Below are 19,763 nucleotides of genomic sequence, written 5' to 3'. Positions count from 1 at the left end.
AATGTATCACTAATATTATTTCTTACCTCACTGCTGTAGTTTTCTCTGCTGTTGGAGACAGAGGGCTGCTCCTGAATCTCTGCATAGTCCTGAACCTCCTCGTTAATACTGTTCTCAGGCTCTTTTGCATACTCCTGAACCTTCTCCATTATTTTCTCCCCAACTTCCTCTGCAAGTTCCTGTACCTCCTCAATGATTTCTTCCTCAATCTCCTCTTCGATCTCCTCTTCAACAGAAATGTCCTTAGAGGGACAATTCCTGGGGAGCCATGAAGAGCCCGGGTACTGCAGAGAGTAAAGTCCTCCTGATCTCTCTTTGTCCATTTTCTTATTTTGAAGAAATGGCTGCACTTAACTGATAAAGTGGCTTCAATGTAGCTGTGAAAAGAACTTGGCTTTTGGTATTTCCAAAATAACTGCAACACGTGTCCTCTATCAATGTGTCTAACAGTGTGTCTAACAGTGTGTCCAACATGTAGTGAACAGGTTAATTGTGACACAATAAGTATGAGTGTCATCATGATGTGTTCTGATTCCACTGTAACATTCTAAATTCCATTTTCACCAGAATTCCATGGCTTCACCATGTTGAGAGTCGTGAGAGGCAATCAAAATGCTCCCAACTCGTATCTTGTACCTTTAATTGATGTTTAAGTCAAGACAGTGTGACAGTAAGGCAGCGTGCACAATACCAGGACCCTGTAACTGAAGCATCTAAATGGAATTCAGCCATCAACAATGTTATTATTTAAACTTGTGCTTTTCTTACTGTGACTTGACAAAATTGGTCTTACGTGAACAAGGCCTAAACACAGGCGGAAAGTTTTTGGTGCGATCTAGCAACTAAGTGTTAACTTCTAAGTGAACAAGTGCAGCAATCTCACTAGGAGACATGCAACAATTTAAAAAATGTAACTTTAACCCACAGAGGTCAGTGCAAGCATACCATATTGATGGCTGGGAAGTAAAATATGCCAGCACGTCTTTCAGAAGACCAAAGCTGTTCCAATGTCAGGTTCAAAAATAGTATCCTATACAATCATATATTGTACATATTTTTAATGGAAAAGTTTGAACAATCTCATTCTTAGTTTGTTTGCCCATGAGCTTTTTTTTTTTTTTTACTTTATGAACATCCCCGAGGAGGAGGAGGAGCCTAGGAGTCACATTCAAATGAGAAAAAAAAAAAGTTGCTGTTATTCTGGAAACCTTTGCCGGATGTCTTGAATTTTATTCTGACAAGCTTGACGCTGCTCTCGCGTTGCGGTCCCGTTATCCGCCAGCCTGATGTTTATTGTCCGTGTGTGAGTTTGAAAACACCGTCCAGGGATGAGACGATAGAGAAAAGAAGACGAAGTTCACCAGGAAACAACCTTTAAATTCACCTGCAGGATTTGCAAAATGTTTTGGGTTCCTAAGTGGTGGATTGTTATCGTTTGTCTGACAGGTAAGAGAAGAAGAACAGGGCACAGATTGAGTCCACTCGGTGTAAAGTGGTGTAACAGGTTGTTTTACTCAGATCAAGTTTTGAGCACCAAAGGTCAGTTATTTTTCCTTTGCACACAAATAACATTTCTGTTATGCAAAAGCTGCAATATTTGACACAGGAGAGTATTAAAGCCTGGTGCTTTGTGGTGCGCTATGCGGTCCTCTGTTACTCAGTCATGTGTGGATGATCCGAGCAGAGGCTTTGGGGCTCGAGGATTAGGAGGTCGAACTTCTGACACATTCAACTCATGATTGAGCTAATTAGGCCTCTCTGAGAAATGACAGGTTACCACTTAATTAACAAAATACTGATTTTTTTTTTATTGTCAATTATTCTGTCAATTATTTTTCCATAAATCTTAACTGGTTGTTTGAGTAACGTTTGAGAAAACAAAAAAAAAAAAATATTCACATTTAAACTGGAATCCGAGAATTTGGACTGCTTTTTCTTAAATCATTACTCAAACCGATTAATCGATTATTACAATAGTTGGTGAATAATCTAGTAGTTGACAACTAATTGGCTAATCGTTGCTAGTTCTAGAAAAAAACAAACATGAAACACATAGATGCATGTGCAAAAAAAACTCCACACCTTGAAGATACATTTCATTACAGCAGCACAAGAAACAGACCTGGTTGGAGCAAAACACTCATAAGTAGAAATACATAAGTGCATAAACAAAATGTATGCTATGTGGAAAAAAGCAGTAATATGGCTTCCTTCTATTTGTCAATTAACATATTTGTCAATGATCAACAAACATTTTGATAATGATTAATCATTCAAGTGATTTTTTATGCAAAATGGTTTAAATTTACAGATGAAACAAGACAATTTATATATAAATAGGCAATATATAACAACTAAATACAAGATACACATACAACAGGCACAATAGCTACTACAGTTGTGAGTATGATAATGAGTGTCTTTTAGCAATGTAGTAACATTTTTACATTACAGTGTAATGACAAATCAGTGAAACAGCATTCTTAGAGAATTTATCTGTAAAAAGATTAAGCAGTTTTTCTCCCCATGTAAATGCAAACAAATCAATACTTTTATACTACACTCAAGTTTCAAACATTCTCAGCAAAGCTCCACTGTCCAATATTACAGTAGTAACTATTTTGGCCCTCCTCCTCCTCCTCTTCCAGCACCTCCTCCTCCTCCTCCTGCTTTCATTTTCTCCTCTGGAGGTGGCTTCCTCTGAAAACTAATAAAGCCTGGATCGCCCCTTCAGCCTGTGATCCTAGAAAGGCCAACCTCCTGGCTTTTATTGTTCCAGTTCTCAGAAGTCAGAGAAACTATATCCTTAAGGAATTTATGTTTGAGTCAGTCTGATTCGTCTCGGTCTGAATTGCTTCTTTTTCCCCCCCAAAATCCACACCACTCCAGCTAAACTTTTACTGTAAAAACAACTTGGCTCCAGATGACTCCCAGAAGCCTTTAGATGCATACGTACTTACAGAACACCAATATTCACTGGTAAGAAAAATAGAAGCACAAACTATCAGGCAAGGTGTGAAACAACAATCAAGAGGCTTTAAATACCTAAACATAACATTTTACACTTTTTGAAATGTGCGCAGCATAAACTGACCTCATGGTAGCCCGCTGAATCAGCAAACAACGGGAAGAGGAGATTCATGGTCTGTCTGATTTGCTTTAAAATCCAACTTGTGTTTTATTCGTTGCTCTTCGACATTTTTCCACGAAGAGAACTGTTTGTTCATGTTGTTCTGTTGTGATGACCAGGATGTTGTATTTTACTACAGATGACATTGCTTTGTGAATGAGAGGGTTACTCATAAAGAGACACGTAGCGCTCAGAACTTATGACTATTTTCATTATTGAGTTGTGTTATATAATATAATCAATAATAATGATAATAAGGAATACAATTTTCACCCTTTAAAATGTAAAAAAGTTTGAAAAAAAATAGCTTGTATTGCCCAATCAAGAGAACAAGAGACCAAAAGTCAAATATATTAAATTTCTAATCATTTAAAATAGAGAAAAGCAGCCGATTCTCACATTTCAGATGGTAGAACCAGCTATGTTTGGTGGTATTGCTGAGTAAATGATCGATCAATTATCAAAGTTGTTGTTAAAAAAATTTCTTTTGATTAACTAATAGATCAATGTGATGTTTTTAATAGAAATAGTGTCAGTGTGTACGTCCTTTTGAGAGTCTGTGGGGAGCCAACTACAAATAGTCTTGGTAAACATAACAATGTGCTTGATCTAGCGTGTTGGTGATTTTGATGAATTGTATCAGTTCTTTGAAAACACGGGAGGGTGTTTAGTTAGGTTCACTCTTGGTAACAGAAGGAAAACAAAACCCTTCCAACAGGTCTGGTCTGGATTAAGTGAAGCAGCCGCTCTCTCACCGCTCAGCTCATCCCTGTTCATCGGTCCGGTTCAGTATAACCTCCCACGGCCTTAGCCCGAGAGACACACACACACACACACACACACACACACACACACATAGACAGCAGCAGCATGCACAGATGTTTCTGGGTGTGTGTGTGTGTGTGTGTGTGTGTGTCGGGGGGGGAGTGTTATTCTCACATGGTCACCTCTCTAGTGTGTGTTGCTGTTGAAGTACTGAGATCGAGCTCCTGGTCATCATGTGACCCAGAGTAAACTCTCCTCACAGTCAGATTTCACCGAGCAGAAGCAGCTCATACAGTCACTCCCTGTACCCAGTGATTCTTTTCATTCCGGCTTATTTATGCGTGCAAGTTTTTTTTAGTTAGTGTTCATCCTAAAGTAGTTTTATTTTACTGAATATCACTTTTGGGAAATCTGAGGTGAGAGTGTGTGATTTGTCACGTCTTTTTAAAGTGGGCAAACAGGAACAGGTGTCTCTCTAAACCTTGACTCAGCACTTGAATCATTGTGTGCTGCTGTCTGCTGTAGTAGTCCTTAAATCCCCTTCATTACACATCCCCAGTTATTACTTCAGCCTTTTTCTGGCTGCTCCCCACCAACAACAAATTGACACCATTAAAAGTTAGCCAAATTAGCTATGAGCAGATCCTGTTCGAAATTGTTTGCATTCCTGTTTGCAAAATAGAACAAAATGAATGTAAGGATTCACTATCTAGACATTCACACACTCTTTCACACTTTACTGATCCTTCTTCATTATGTCCTCATCCTCCCACAGGTGTCCTCCCTCCCCGTTGCTCGGGGGTCAACGTGTTTGTGAGGGATGAGAAGAGGTATGCGGTGCTGTTCCAGTCGGTTGTTCTGCCGTGTCAGTACAACAGCGTATCCACCCAGACACCCGTGGTGCAATGGGTCTACAAGTCGTACTGTCGGGATCGCACGCGGGATTCCTTCAACTTCCCCGACAGCCTGGGTGGAGGCCAGGGAGGCGGCGGGCAGACGGGTGGAACCAGAGGAGCCGGTGGAGGGTACGAGACGGGGATGACGACAAACTACCTGGACTGCGCCGACAACAGCCGGACGGTGCGAACCGTGGCCTCCATCTCCGGTTCCTCAATCACGCTGTCAGAGTTCTACAAGGGCAGAGACATCTCCATCATCAACAGTAAGACTTATGTAGAACCAGCTTTCACCTCTGGTTCTGTTTCTCTGATGCTCATGTTGAAAATGATCCAGAGTCTTTTATTTTCAAAATACTCAGCAGCTGTGTTTCTGGGCAGACTGGATTTTTAGCTCACCAGCTTTAGATGGAATTTGTCTTTATATGCTGGCAGATGGCAACTTGTGCTGGAGAATCATTTTACGCCAAAACGTGACAAGACATTAAAGAAATAACTCAAATTTTAATATATATATAAAAAAATATATATACATTTTCTTAGTTTTCTTTTAAAGGTTTGGTTGTTTGGGTGTCTAGTTTACTTTGTGCATAAAAAAAGCAGCCTCTCTGTTCTTTTGTAACATATTGATCCAAACTAATGTTCTTATTTGTTCTGCTGCCGAGCCTGGCAAGTTTTATTAAAGCCATAAATCTGAGCACTGGACCCCCCCTTCACACAGATTCCTGATTAAATGCCCAACGTGAAGTCAGAGAGACCCTGCCCACATGTAGAAGAGGGTGAGAGGAGGAGGCTTTACTGAAAACCTTTGGAGCTTTCAGAACAATCAGGTTACATAACACAGAAGTAATTTCAATGCTACAGTCTGGCATGAGAAGAGAAGTGTGATGTTAGATGTTAGGGAAGGGGAGGTTGATTCTGAGAGAAGAAAAGGGAAAGAACTCACCATCCATCCAGTCAGAAATCACTAATCAGCCATGTGTGTGTGTGTGTGTGTGTGTGTGCGTTTGTGGTTGCGTGTGTTCTTGTTGAACACAGAGAGGTCGCCTTGTTTGCAGTCCTCAGATTTATTGAGCTCTAACTCTGGTTGAAGAATCGACCTTCTCTTCACCAGCCAGGAACAGGGACAAAAGAGATGGTTTTCACGCTGTCCTCTCATTCATCCTGACCTCTCGTTCCTTCCCTCTGATGTACTTCAATGGCCCGCTTTCATTTTCACCCTCTAGATCCTCACACATCCCACCTCCACACACACACTCTTTATCTTTTTCTCTTTCTCCGTCCCACTCAACCTCCTGTCCAGAAAACAGGTCGGCACAGCGATGTTGTTGAAAAGTGAAAGCTTTGAGAATGTTGCTTTTTTAGAGACGCCCAGTCATCCAGACTCATGTAATCCTACTCAGCGTCACAGGGAGCCTGGAGTCTGTCCCAGCATGCACTGGGCAGGGGTTGTTCTGTTAATCTCAAACCAACACACTGACTTGCACTTACAGTCACAGTGGTGTGGTCGGGTCAGTCGGGCTCTCCTCCCCCCCTCCGTAGCCTACAGGAAAAGGAAGGGAATTATACAACCCTGTTTCCTGTCTGCTGTGTTTACATGTCTGACCCCCTCACAATAGAGTCAGCGGCCCCAGTATTGTCTTGTGTGTTGGATACTCGGCCCAAAATATATTTGAATTGTTTATTATGGCTTATTCAGCTACAAGAAAAAGCATTTCTTTGGAAATTTCTCTTACATAATTAGAAAAACTTAAAAATGAAATATAACTTATAAATATTATTATAAGCTGTCATAAATACAGTATATGGCAAAAAGTAGGAGGGCACCATATTTTTTTGTAGTTTTTTCGTAGGCTAGTTTTCTGAGTTTGGTGTGGATGAACCTGACTGGTCTACACAAATCCCTGAGCTCCACTCCATCCAACACCTTTGGGAGAAATAGAAACGGAGACTGTGAACCAGACTTTACAACATCAGTGCTGGATCTTGCTAATGCTCTAATGGCTGAGACGGAGCAAATCCCAGCACCATCTTAATTTCCCCAGATTTCGCCCCACAGAAGCTTGAAATTGTGAGGCCAGGTCTCTACAGATACTTTTATTTATTTATTCTGAAACATTTGACAAAACCCATATAGCATGTTTACAACGGAGGGGCAAACTGATTTAACCGAAGATTACTGAGGCATTATGAATTGTGGGTCTGTGTTTTAGCATTTTAATCTGAACCAAGTATAAGTTTGCTTATTCAATTAAACCTCTCAGTGAACCTACATTTAGTGTTGCACTTTTTAAAGTTACTTAAAGCATAAATACCTCAAACTAAAATGAACCGATAAAGATCTGTCGGTTGAGAAGAGGGAAACAGTTTTGAGTGGCAGGCTACTTACTTGTAGCTGAAGATGAGATAAGGCAGAACTTAATTTATCATCATGGAAATGTTTTGGCCAAAGATGTTGATTAAATATGTGTTTAGGAGGACTTTGTTGCACATCTTTAACTTCTTCCTTTTTTCTCATGCAGAGGCAGACCTGCGCATTGGAGAGGTCCAGTGGGGAGACAGTGGAGTCTACATCTGCAAAGTGGTGATATCTGATGATTTAGAGGGACGCAACGAAGCCTCTGTGGAGCTGCTGGTTCTTGGTAAGCTGCCACTACTTTCCCAGTATGCCTATTGTGATGGATTTCAGTTTGGTAAGAACTTGGTCACACTCGGCCATACTTCTCTGTGAATATTGCCTTTATGTCTCATGGACATCCATTAAAATGTGTTTACAGGATTGATGTGAGCTCCGGCAGACTGAATGAAACAATGTGTTGTTGAATCATTGACTCTAGTGGTGCCACATCATCTTGTTTTGCACCATATTAGACTGGCAGACTTCACGATGCAGTATCTCTCACCAATCCTTTGTATGTAATTAAATCATGTACACAAAAAATGTAATTCTGCTGCTACATAACACAACCTTTGAAAGATGACCTATTCATCACCGACAGCACAATACAGTCTCATTAATGAGCTGATTTACGACAAACTGTGGCACTCCTAGGTCAGTCTGGCTTGATCTGTGACCATAGCAACCGTATTCCCCTCATACTGTATGCCACTACATAGATGAAGTTTTTATTAAACCTTGTGACAGCAGAGTAGTTATCGCTTGTATAGAGTCTGTGACACACCACCCAATCCTGTGTGTGTGTCTGTATTTGTGTATGCAGGTGTGTGTAGAATCTGAGTGTGTTAAAGTATCTTCAATGTGCAGTATCTTTACAGTGACAGTGTACTAGTCTGCGTTCAGTTACAAATGTTACCATAGCGACGGCAGAGAGGCTACGTGGCTCTTGCTGCTCCAATTCACTCTGAGGCTGAACTTTTGTTTGGCTGGCACTCAGAGACTTATGTGTATGCACAAAAGACACACACACACACACACACACACACACACACACACACACACACACACACACACACACACACACACACACAGACATACACACACAAGTACTAGACAATAAGCTTTTACAGTTTGCAAAGACTTGAGCGCATTCTGCAACATGTTGGGTACGGAATGTGACAGATGATGCTACAGGCGAATGAAGATGACTTGATTTTCCTGTATGCCCTTTTGCAGTCTTTAACCTGAGCTGAGAGACTCTAAATCTGTTGTATTTTCTGGTCTTGGTGTAGCTAATATGGCATGTGAGGCACTTGTTGTGTTTCCATAACAACAGTTGGGGCCACCGCGACTGGCTCGGGGGTCTTTTGTCTTTTTTTTTTTTCGAGAATGGCTTAAGGGAGGGAAGATTTAATGACGTGGAGGAGGGACAGCACAACACAGTGATACAAAAGATGGAGGGTGACACCATGTGAGACACTCGACTGATTGACTGAGAACTCAGTGGCTGATAGAAAGAGGGAAGAATTCTGCTTCCCTCTGTACTCCCTTAGACTTCCATTGCCCTTTTTCATAGCTCTGAAGCTATTTGCTAATGAAACAAAAATTTGACAAAACATTGAAATGTGCATGAGGCAGGAAATTTACCACGTGCAATGTGTTCCTCAACCTTTTCATGCATGGTGTCGACTTAAGTGGACCAATATCCCCCAAAACGTGCTTAAGCATTCAAGTATCATTGTATCTAAACTATAGCCCATATCGATATTTGGGAGCTTAAAAAATTAATTAATAATATATCTTCCGATAGTAATCTTTTAAACAGAAACAGAAACAATCTTGATTTCAGATTTCTGATATTTGTTGTTGATTTAGAAAACATTTTGACCAAGATACGATACCAAGATGTGAACACTTACAGTTTTGAAATAAAGTAGTTAGTGCTGAGCCCTGTTCCAAAGCAAATGAACAATAAATGGGTCAGAAGTCATGTGTAACTTGGACAGGACTTGGAGTTTTTGGTGTTGTTTTGAACAATTACTGAAACTTAACTAGACATTTGATTTTGATCTGCATGTGTGTGTGTTTGTGAGTAAACGCCCTCTCTGTAGACCCATCAGCAAATAGGCTCACCTTCTGTTTGGAGTTTATTCCCATAGGAGGAGCATAAGTGACAGTGTATAAATACCTCCCATCTGGGGGACCATATATGGAAAAACAAGCAAACCCAAAATGTTTGAAAGTAAATCTTGGTGAATCACCAGCCTGCAGCCAAATTCTATGTGTGAGTGGGAACTTTACAACTGAACTGCTTTCAGCCGCTTGAGCAGGAGGGAGAGGTGCCTTTAGGTGCCTTTAAATGCACATAATGCAAACTTCAGCACCTAGTTGTTTGAATGTATTCAACAACTCTGTGATACAGCTGCTTCTAAATAAACTTAAGCGGTTTCTTTCTGTTTTCAAATCCAGCAAAGAACACGTTTAGGCTTCCAGAAAGATACTAAGTGAGGTATGTGCACTCTCAGCCAGAATGAGGCCAAGACTCTGTTTCTTGAGTCCTCCTTTCTCCTGCTCAGCACCCCTCACCTCCTCTCTGCCACAATCAACAGTAAAACACTGTATCTGCTCACATCACACTCCAACTCTGGCTTTTTCACTTTTCACAAAGCTTAAACTCATGAGGTGCACTGCTCACATGGATAAACAGAACACACTCGTTTGAGGCACATTTTTGCATCAGCTTGTGACACGGTGCCCTCTTATCTATAATGTTGATGTTTCATTGACTGACCTTGTGTGTCCTAAAGCTGTAATAAAATAAAAAACTAAAGGAGAAAGACAAAACACCAGCAAGGCACCAGAAACAACAACTGGCAGACGTGATGTTTTTTTTAAGGACATTGATGTTTCTCCTTTTTTTTTTTCTTGAAACAAATATGTATGTATAGAAGTCAGTCAATCTCACCTTCCAACAAAGAAACCAGATCTAAACCTTTGAGACATCTAAAAAGAGAAATTGACTGATTGTATAACAATATAGATAGAAAGGCAATACATCTGACTCAACAAGTCAGGATGAACACTGTCAAACATTTTTAAACTTAAGTTTCTTATGTCAATTTTATTTACAAATGAATAACAAAATATGCAGTTGAACATTGAAAATATTCCAAATCTGTAGCTCTGCACTGCCCCCCAATAAGCAGCGAAGGAAAAGTTGGCCGATGGATGAACCAAACAGATGACCACTGTAAGAAAGCTAATCATTTTTCTTCTGACTTTTTACTTATAAGTTTGATTACATCAATATGATTTTGACCTGATTTGAACAAAGAGGAAATAATGATTATATCAACATTTATTAACAAAATGCCCCATCAGTCTTTGCCATTGCCTCATTGTCAAAGCCTCATGGGAGCTGTAGTCAAAGGAATAGTTCGAAAAATATGATAGTAGAAATATGAGTCTTGTCGTCAATGTGAGGTTCCCAGCCAAGAAATAGTCCATCACACTCTGTTAAACTGTTTTTAATCTTTGTTATAATCATGTAGTGTGGAAATGTATGTATTCATTCCTGTAGTAAATCTATTTAATTTATCTCACAATACTGAAGAAAACTAGTATAATGAAAAACGTAGTTATATAAGCTAATATGGAGGTGGCGTGCTACTGCAGCTGCCTATACCATCTTTCTTGAATTATAAGCGGGTTTGATTTGTCAAATCAGAGAGCTATTTTATCGAGAGAATTAATGGACCTACGGTTTCATCCCGGAGCAACTAGTCTTTTTGAGACAAATAAAAAGTTTCAGGAACAAAATGTTTCTCTGCAGTCTGTCTGCTGGCTCTGGACGTGAGGAATGTTCCCACCTGAGATATTTGCAGCTCTGCATGTAACATCACTCACAGCTCCTGCCTACGTGTCATGTTGTCTTCACAAGAATGACTCCTGTTCCAGTCTGTCTTCTTACCAAACCTCAGATTACCTCACAGGTTCTGATATCATACATCAGATGATCAATCTGCTCTGGAGACTTTCGGGAACGAGACCAGAATGTCCTCTGGCGCATGCTGCTGTTGACCTCTCTTTATCTGTTTATCTTTCTCTGTATGTCTCTCTGGCTTTGTCCTGCTTCTCTTCTCATGCATGCTTCTCCTGCAACAAACTTTCTCTGAGTCAAATCATTTATATCACCATTCCTTCTCCTCTCCTCTCCTCTGCTGTTGTCACCTCTGCTCTGTCTCTCTCCAGGTTTCTCAGGTGTGCCTGAAGATCTGCTGCCAGACTTTGACTTGAAGATTATGCCAGGTAGGGGCATAATGCGTTCTCCCCCTCACCTGGTTCCTTCCATTCATGCTAACCCTACTAACTGCTCTAACCATGGGTGTAGGAACCATTTGGGTGGTGGTGGCTTTTGGGGAGGCTTTTTGCAATCAATATAAGAAATGTAGAAGAAGACTAGGCTCTGACATTTGGCTTGAGAATATATTGTCCACCATGTTAAGTGGTTCCTATGCTAGCAGCTCTGATACTGTCAAACCTGTTCCCCTTTCGCATCAGCAAATAATGCAACAGGTGTTTGTGATTCAGCTATAATTAGTTTTTTTTTTCGACCCAACGGTCAGTTCCACACCCGTCAGAAAATGAGCCGGCCGTCCCTCCCACTATGATGAGCTGTGCTGGGAAAACAGCTATTATGGTCATTATAGTTATTTATGGTTGTGGTTAGGGTGTCATCCCACATCATTTGGACACTACCCAGTAAAAAAACCAAAAAAACCCACAATGATCAAAAGGGAGGGGAGGTTTGTTTATGTCACTTCAAATTCCTGTAATACACATTTGATTATCACAGAGTTTGAGGGGAGACAATGAATGAATGGATGAATTGTGTGGAAGTAACTCCCAAAGTAATATGGTGTGAGTCACCCGGACAGAATGGTTACTGCGAGCTTATCTCTGGTCTTCGTGTTGTCCACATCGACTCCCACAGTGCTCTGAGATGTCTAATATGTACTATGTTAACTCCTGCTGTGTGTGTGTGTGTTTGTGTGTTTGTGTGTGTGCAGGGGTCGTAATGGTTGCAAATGAGATCACATTACAAGCTAATTTGTTGTCACAGCCAAATCTTTGGTATCTTCCAGAGCAGTGTAAACCAGGCCTTTCCTTCCTGTGGCAAAATCTGGTTTCCTGCTTGTGTGTGTGTGTGTGTGTTTTTTTTATAGAGACAATGTCGTCCTTGGCTTTACATTGTTACAGATTTCCTTATCTGCCCTCTCCTTCCCTTTCCTTTGCTTTGTCCCTGTAGACAGATACATGTAGTCTATCTGTTGTACTTGCTGTATCACTCACTTCAGCTCTCTAATACTCAAACATAGTGTGTGAAAATCATCTTATTTTATGTAGTAACTGAGGTTCTGGTTAAGATAGATTATTTTTTTGTTTTGTTACATCCCGAAAAAAACTTTTGCTCCCTTTAGATGTCCCAAAGCTCTACAGGAAGGATTCTTCACTGTGTTTTTGCAGCCACTAGATTTTGCAGTTTGATTGGTTTTGTGTTGTATTGTTGTTGTTTTTTTCATTGTGATTCATCTATTTTTACCCCAAGCAAAACATCAATAAAAGTGTATTAGGAAATCTAACAATTGTAGTTTGCATTTTGGCTTTATACACGGCTATTTTAGAGACAGATATTTAAAGTGAGACTCCACAGATTGTGCATCATTCACAGGTCATGGGAAGTGAGTTCACAGTGATCTGTGTCTGATTGATGTGTGTTTGAATACAGGATTCTGTGTTGTGTGTCTATCCAGAGTGGGTGTTTGTGTCTGCCGTGGCGCTGGGCAGTGTCTTATTCCTGCTGCTGGTCGGAGTTTGTTGGTGTCAGTGTTGTCCTCACTCCTGCTGTTGCTACGTCAGCTGCTGGTGCTGCCCTGACACTTGCTGCTGCCCAAGACACCGTGAGTATAAACACACACACAAATACACGGGGGTGCAAGGGTGAACTCTACTGAGTACTGACACAGTTTGAGCAAAGTATGTTTTTCTGAGTCTGCATGACATCTTTTTTTGCTTTTGTAGTATACGAGGCAGGTAAAGGTATAAAGACGGGAACCTCCACACCTGCCTACCCTCCATACTTTGTCACTGGTGTCCCGACGATGGTCCCCATCGCTCCCCCTTCTCTGGTGGACAAGATGTCTACTGTCTCCCCTTCTGATGGCAGCATTCTCACAGCAGGTGAGGTCTTACTCTTTATTAGCGAGTTAGTCGTATTTTAAGAATTATTGAAAGACCATATCAGTGTTTGTTTTTGTTTGTTAGCCCATTAAAATAATCCTCACAGTTTACTTTGTTACTTTGTATCATACATTTAAGTACTTCTTTCAGGTCCAGTCTATATGTTTTTACATGTGATTGTTGTACTTTAATGTTGTGTTCTCGTGTGACTGCGTGTTAACTGTTTTATTCTGCAATTTTGGCCAGAAACAACTGTAATAGAAAAACAATAGCGTAATAGAAAACAAGCAAAAGCACCAGCGTTTCCTCAATCCACAATGAACAAACACACACAGACAAACAGAAGTTATCCATGCTGACGGTTCAAGTGTGTATCTCCAGTGCCGATGCGTGCTGTAGGGGTTCCCTACCGCGTGCCTTCGCCTCAGGATCAGGACTCTCTCAGGGTGCTACAGTATGTAGAGAAACAACTGGCTCACTTCAACCCTGCCAGGTCCATCAGCCACCAGTGTAAGATACATAAACCCTTCCTGGGGATTAACTCTCTGAAAAGGCTGTAAGCATCTTCTATAGCATGTTGATGCACTCATAGGAAATGCATGCTGCTCTGTCTTTACTGTTGGTAGTGTCTTTTTGTTCCTTTGAGCTTGTATGTGCATGTGTCTCTGCAGAAACATTCTGCGTTCTGAATTTCCTGTAGTTGTAGCAGGTGTGCATGGCTTCTTACCTGAGAGAAGATGTTTTTTCATAATTCTTTCTCCAACGTGCAATCACTTGAAGAACTTGACTCTGACTTTCTTCTTTTGCAATGTCTTTGTTTGTTTTTCTTCAATTCTGTGCCTCCTCAAAGAGGTATTTCCAGTTTATTTGTTAGTCTGTTTAGTTGTTCTTTAACTAACCATGCCCTCGTTTGGACCTGTCCAGCCTGTAGCCAGTCCGAGCTGAGCTCCCTCCACGAGGGAGAAACCGCCTTCCGCCAAACATACCGGAACGTCCAGAAGAAAGCTCTGCCTGCCATCCCAGACGATGACCCTCAGCCTGAGCCCCAACGCTACCGTGACAACCGCAGCCCAGAGCCCCAGCGTTACCGGGACAATCCCCCTTCACCCCAACGATACCGTGATGACCCCGACTCGGAGCCCCGCCGCGGCCAGGACGAGGATCTTCCTCCGCGGCGGAACAGCGACGATCCTCCGTCCTCCTCGCAGTCGCGCAGGCCTGGACGAAACCAACGGCAACAGAATCACAGCGAGGAGAACAACCACAACAGGTACAGATACTGTTTACTGAGAAAACTGATTTCCTATAAACAGTACATGATGTTTAAGTAATGAGCTAACTGGAGAAATCCAACTGTAACTCATTAACTCATGCAGCGACTTAGTAATACAAACACAGATTCTGCATATCTTCATATTTATATATTCACAAAACTCACACCCTTGTTGACCTTCTCTTGCATCCTTTTTTCCTGTGTCACCTCCCTCTCCCTGTTGGCCCTCTCTTGGTTGTCTTTCACAGGTGGAACCCTCGTTCAGAACATCTGCATAGAAAGACGTACCGCACTGCCGGACGAACCTGCTCACTGGATGAGCTGGAGGAGTTTGCTTCTTCCTACAAGCAGAGGGGAGGCAGAGGGGAAGGGAAAAGGGAAGAGGAGGGGGGAGACTATGAGATGGAGCTTCGGGAGTTCAGTCGATATCCTTCCTACCGTAATGGTCCACCTCAGCATTATCACACTGATGACCACGAGCTCGGAGACAACAGCGACCACGAAGACCATCCCCGACGTAACAAGAAAAGCGGACTCTACATAAGCCCACTTCAGTCGCCCAAAAAGAGGAGGGGCACTTGGGACAACGAGCGCCCCGCTCCCCCTCCTCCCAGAGTCAGCCCACCATCAACTTCTTCTCAAGAGAAGGACTACGATGGAACGTTCCTGAACAGCCTGCTGGAGCGCAAGGCTAAGCTGCGAGGGGTCAGCCAGGGGAAGAGTGGGGTCCGGGGCGAGGAGGATTCAGACACACCCTCAAAGGGCAGCTCCAAGAAGAGCAGCGGGGAATCTAGCCGGCACTGCAGCCGCTCGCCCAGTAACAGGCCCGATGCAGATTCACTGCCTCCGTACTCAGACACAGAGCGAAGCAGGACCGACAGGCCGTCTCCGCGGCCGCCACCAGCAAACACTCACTCCCCTCAACCTCCGGCCCTTTACCTGCCCGGTCACAGGGATGAGCCCAGAGACAAGACCCGCAAAGTGGTGAGTTCCATTCAAGCCTATGAATTACTGGTTGGCTGGTAATGCTAATTTGCGGATCCACGGCAATGACTAGAGCTCAGGCAGGATCTTAACGAGTTATTGAAAACGGAAAAGTGTTAAAATGTTAACACTGGGCTAACGGCGAAGTGTTTAACACTCAATGTTGTATTTACCTGCTTTTAAGGGAGTTTAAGGGCATTTCAACCAAAGGACCTTTTCTAGAGGCCCAAGGACTTTTTGAGAAACTCAATAACTAAACCAGCATTTCATCAAGAAGAACCAGGGATTAGATTCGGTTCCCAGTGTCGAAAGTAGAACTTTCTGATGGTTTAGGAACTCTGCAGAAAAGATACATACGTTCTTCAAACCTGTAAATATTAACCTGTCAAACTCATGTCATCATGTTGTCTTCCCCACACGGGGTCCCAGCTCTGAGAAACTCTTAACCTGCAGTATAAAAAAGGTTTGTAGGCCAACAATAAGTGTTGTTGTTGTACCTTTGACAGGTCAGGTTCAGACGCTACTACAGTGAAAACTAGGTAGAATACTCTGTTCTGTATCCAACTACTCTCAATAACAATCTTAACTGGGTGTCTCCTCCCTGACAAACCTGGGTCAAAAAGGTTTTCAACATTAAAGACATATCTGTACAAGATAAATTAATTCACAAGAGCCATCTTTCAGGGGTTTCAATCAAATCGTTGAAATGCAGTTTGTCCCAGGTTCATCATAATAACCCTGTTTGGCTAATGTTAACTATCTCTTAACTCTCTCATTCTACTTAAAAAGACTTGTTCATATTGCCGTGTAAACTTTCTGCCGTTGAGATGATTCATTTAATTATTTCCCCTCACCAGAGCACTCTTCTCAGCCGGGACTCCCTCATCGTCTGATGGACTGAAAGCCTCACAGACTGAGCACTTACTCTCTACAGGAGCTGCATGTTAGCCGATGAAAAATTATAAAAAAAGACTTTTATTGCACATAAATGCAATTGACTGTGTAGGAAAGCTGAATCAGCACCGATGAAGGAAGAAATGGATAACAGAGACACTTTTACTATTGAGACTGACACCGGGGTTTCTGCCTGTGACGTCGCTGAATGATGAAGTCATCGCTGTTTCAGTTTCTGTCACCGGCTCCCTCATATATTTCTCAGCTGGACTAACACTGAAGTAATGGGGGATGGGGGCTGGCTATGACCTGGACTCTCCCCACCACCAGGACGCTGTTCGTCTCCTCTCGTCCCTTTAGTAAAGACTTGCTTTACGCTTCCAGCACAATGAGTGCATTCATTTCCATTGATCTGCTTATAATAAGAACAGTTGTAGAAACGGAGGTATATGACAACAGCATTATTGTAGAGGGCATACTGTAGCTTGAGCTGATTAACAATACACACTCTGTGTCATTCAGTAGCACATTCAGGGACTAAAGCACCTAACTCAGCTTTTGAATGTTAAAGCTGGTTGTAGTAACCAACATTGCCAAATGTTGATATGCTGTTTATCAACAAAGAGGAAGGACAAAATAATGCAAACACTCTTAAAGCTGCATTGATCAAAAGCCGAGCCAGCCCAGTCAGCTTTTATTTTTTTAATTTTTTTTTTTAAAAAGGCTATAAAAAACCCACTGTACATTACCTGCCCAGCACCAAAAGAGCAGACAGACACTGAGATTAGCTGGAGAACAAAGCAGAGCACTTAGCAGCTGGAGAACCAGATACTTCTGTCAGGAGTTGTTGGGAGACCAAAACAGAGCTAAATGGAGAGTGAATATTGGACTTAAATTCAACACAAACACAACTTTAAATGAATGAGAATGTTGCGTTATAACTGCTAGATGTCTAAATACACTGAGATAGGCCCATAAGGCAGAGTAACTATTTTCTCCAAGGGACTAAAAACTGATAGAATGTTGTATGTTTTTGTAAACCATTAAGATATTGAACTGCCACTTGCCTGTCACAAGATTTTTTTTTACTACAGTATGAAGACATTTTTATATGTAAACTGGACCTATTTATGTGTGTGGTGTGATATAATCCATGTAATTTGTAAATGATTATGTTTGTTTAAGCTTTCCAGTGGGACTGTGAACATAAGATAAAGTGCCTTTGAGTTGATAACATTAATTCAGCCTTTTCTTATCACTGCTGAGTCAACAGCTAAACCAACACCTTCATACGGTATCAACAGTCACACACACGTATGGAAAACACACATTGGCCTACTGATTTCTTACGTCTTTTGTTCTTACATTACACCAAACAGTATTTCATTATTCCTGCCATCATGTTTTTTTTTTGTTGAGAAAAGTCAACTTTAAGTTTTCTTCCATTGTGTTTTCTGCTGTCTGGTACTGACAACTGTGTGTGTGTGTGAGAGAGAGAGAGAGAGAGAGAGAGAGATGACTCTTTAAAAAAAGAGACAATGTGTAATTGAGTATGACTCATGTCTTTGTTCATTGTTGTGAGCACAGACTGCCTGTCTTTTGCGCAGTTGTTTTGTCATCAACATAAATAATATGTTCAACACTTTTTTCCTCCATAACATGTTTTTTTATTGTCGTAACACAAACATAAAGACCAAAAGTGTTTATCTCTCCATCCTCTCGGCAAATAAAATGAGCAGAATGAATGAAATCCAGGTTTTATTTTAGCTTATTGTTCTTTATTTTTAGGGTGTTTTCAACTGCTTATTAGGTTCAATATATGAGCAGTGCATTTATTCATCTATATCATATGTACTTTACTTAAGTATGATTCTAATACAGTCTTACTTAAGCCTTTTCTTCTATTCTCTGAAGTACTTTGTACTTCTTTGAGTCATAATTACAAGTTACTTTGTAGATAAAGAATTTACATACAAAATATATTGTTTTTTAATGTAACCACTCACAATATGTAAAGAAGTTAAAGTCAGTTCCACTTTCAACAACAACAACAACAACAGTAAAATGCTGCTTACGATTGAAAACATTAGTAGCAATAACAATCACATTTCTTGACGGTGACAGCTCCAGGGTATGTCAGGAATGTTGTGGAGCAACTTCCTCCTGGGCTTTAGAGAGAAATCAGCTGGGAAATATGACATCACTGTACACCATACAGTAAAAGGTTTGTTTGTCTTAATGCCAGGTACTTTGAATCAAATCTGATGACGGTTTGTTTGTTGTTTGGCCACTGTCAATCCGATCAGATCAAACCACAAACACAGTCCTGATATAGCAGATTATTTGAGTTTTAAAGCATCAGACTCATCATAAATAACACAAAGTGATGTTAAACTGATGGTAAATTGGGAAAATGTTTACAGATGCTTGAATACAGTGGTTTTAATAGTATTCAGATTATTTACTTGAGTATAAGTAGCAGTTCCATAGTGTATAAATACCACTGATCTGAGTATAACATCTTATCAACTCGAGTATTAGCATGAAAATACCCTTCAAGTTGTAAAAGTTAAAGTGCAAAACAAGTAATTTAAGAATGTATATATATTTATATATGCTATAACTAGATTATTGATACGTAAGCATCACACTAATGTTGCAGCTAATAAAAGTGGGGCTAATCTTAATTGCTTTATGATGCTGGGCAGATTAATCTATAATGATACATTATAATGTGTTGGTTATCATTTTTTATGAATAATCAAGTAAAAAGTACAATAGTTGCTTCTAAAATGTTAAAAAGTAGTAGACAATGGAGATACTCAAGTAAATTACAAGTACCTCAAAAAAATGTTTTTAAGTACAGTACTTAATTAAATGTACTTTGTTACTTCTCATCACCGTTTACATCAGTGCAGCCACTCCTTATATCCCAATTTTACATAAATAAACCTGTGCAACATAGAAACATGTAGTTTTATTGAATGTAACTCAATAACAAATATACGTATGTGTGTTAAAATCGATTTTTTTTTTTTTTTTTATATAGTTTTGATCATTTTAATATGTAAATGTCCATTCATAGACCTGATGTGGCTCCAGGTTCAGTAGCTGCTGTGCATGAGAATTAAAATGAACTGACATAGTGCCAAGGCTAATTTACTGCTTATATATTTGTATTAG

At 40.8% G+C, this 19,763-nt stretch overlaps 1 pseudogene; it reads left to right on the top strand.

The window, feature by feature from the left end:
* Positions 1-1,328: 1,328 nt before the first annotated feature.
* Positions 1,329-18,288, top strand: LOC129104490 (immunoglobulin-like domain-containing receptor 2; annotated as a pseudogene).
* Positions 18,289-19,763: the final 1,475 nt, after the last annotated feature.

Source organism: Anoplopoma fimbria, chromosome 2, assembly GCF_027596085.1.
Source record: "Anoplopoma fimbria isolate UVic2021 breed Golden Eagle Sablefish chromosome 2, Afim_UVic_2022, whole genome shotgun sequence".
Lineage (NCBI taxonomy): Eukaryota > Metazoa > Chordata > Actinopteri > Perciformes > Anoplopomatidae > Anoplopoma > Anoplopoma fimbria.
The sequence above is the reverse complement of the archived record's forward strand: the minus strand, read 5'-3'. Positions and strand labels throughout refer to the sequence as shown.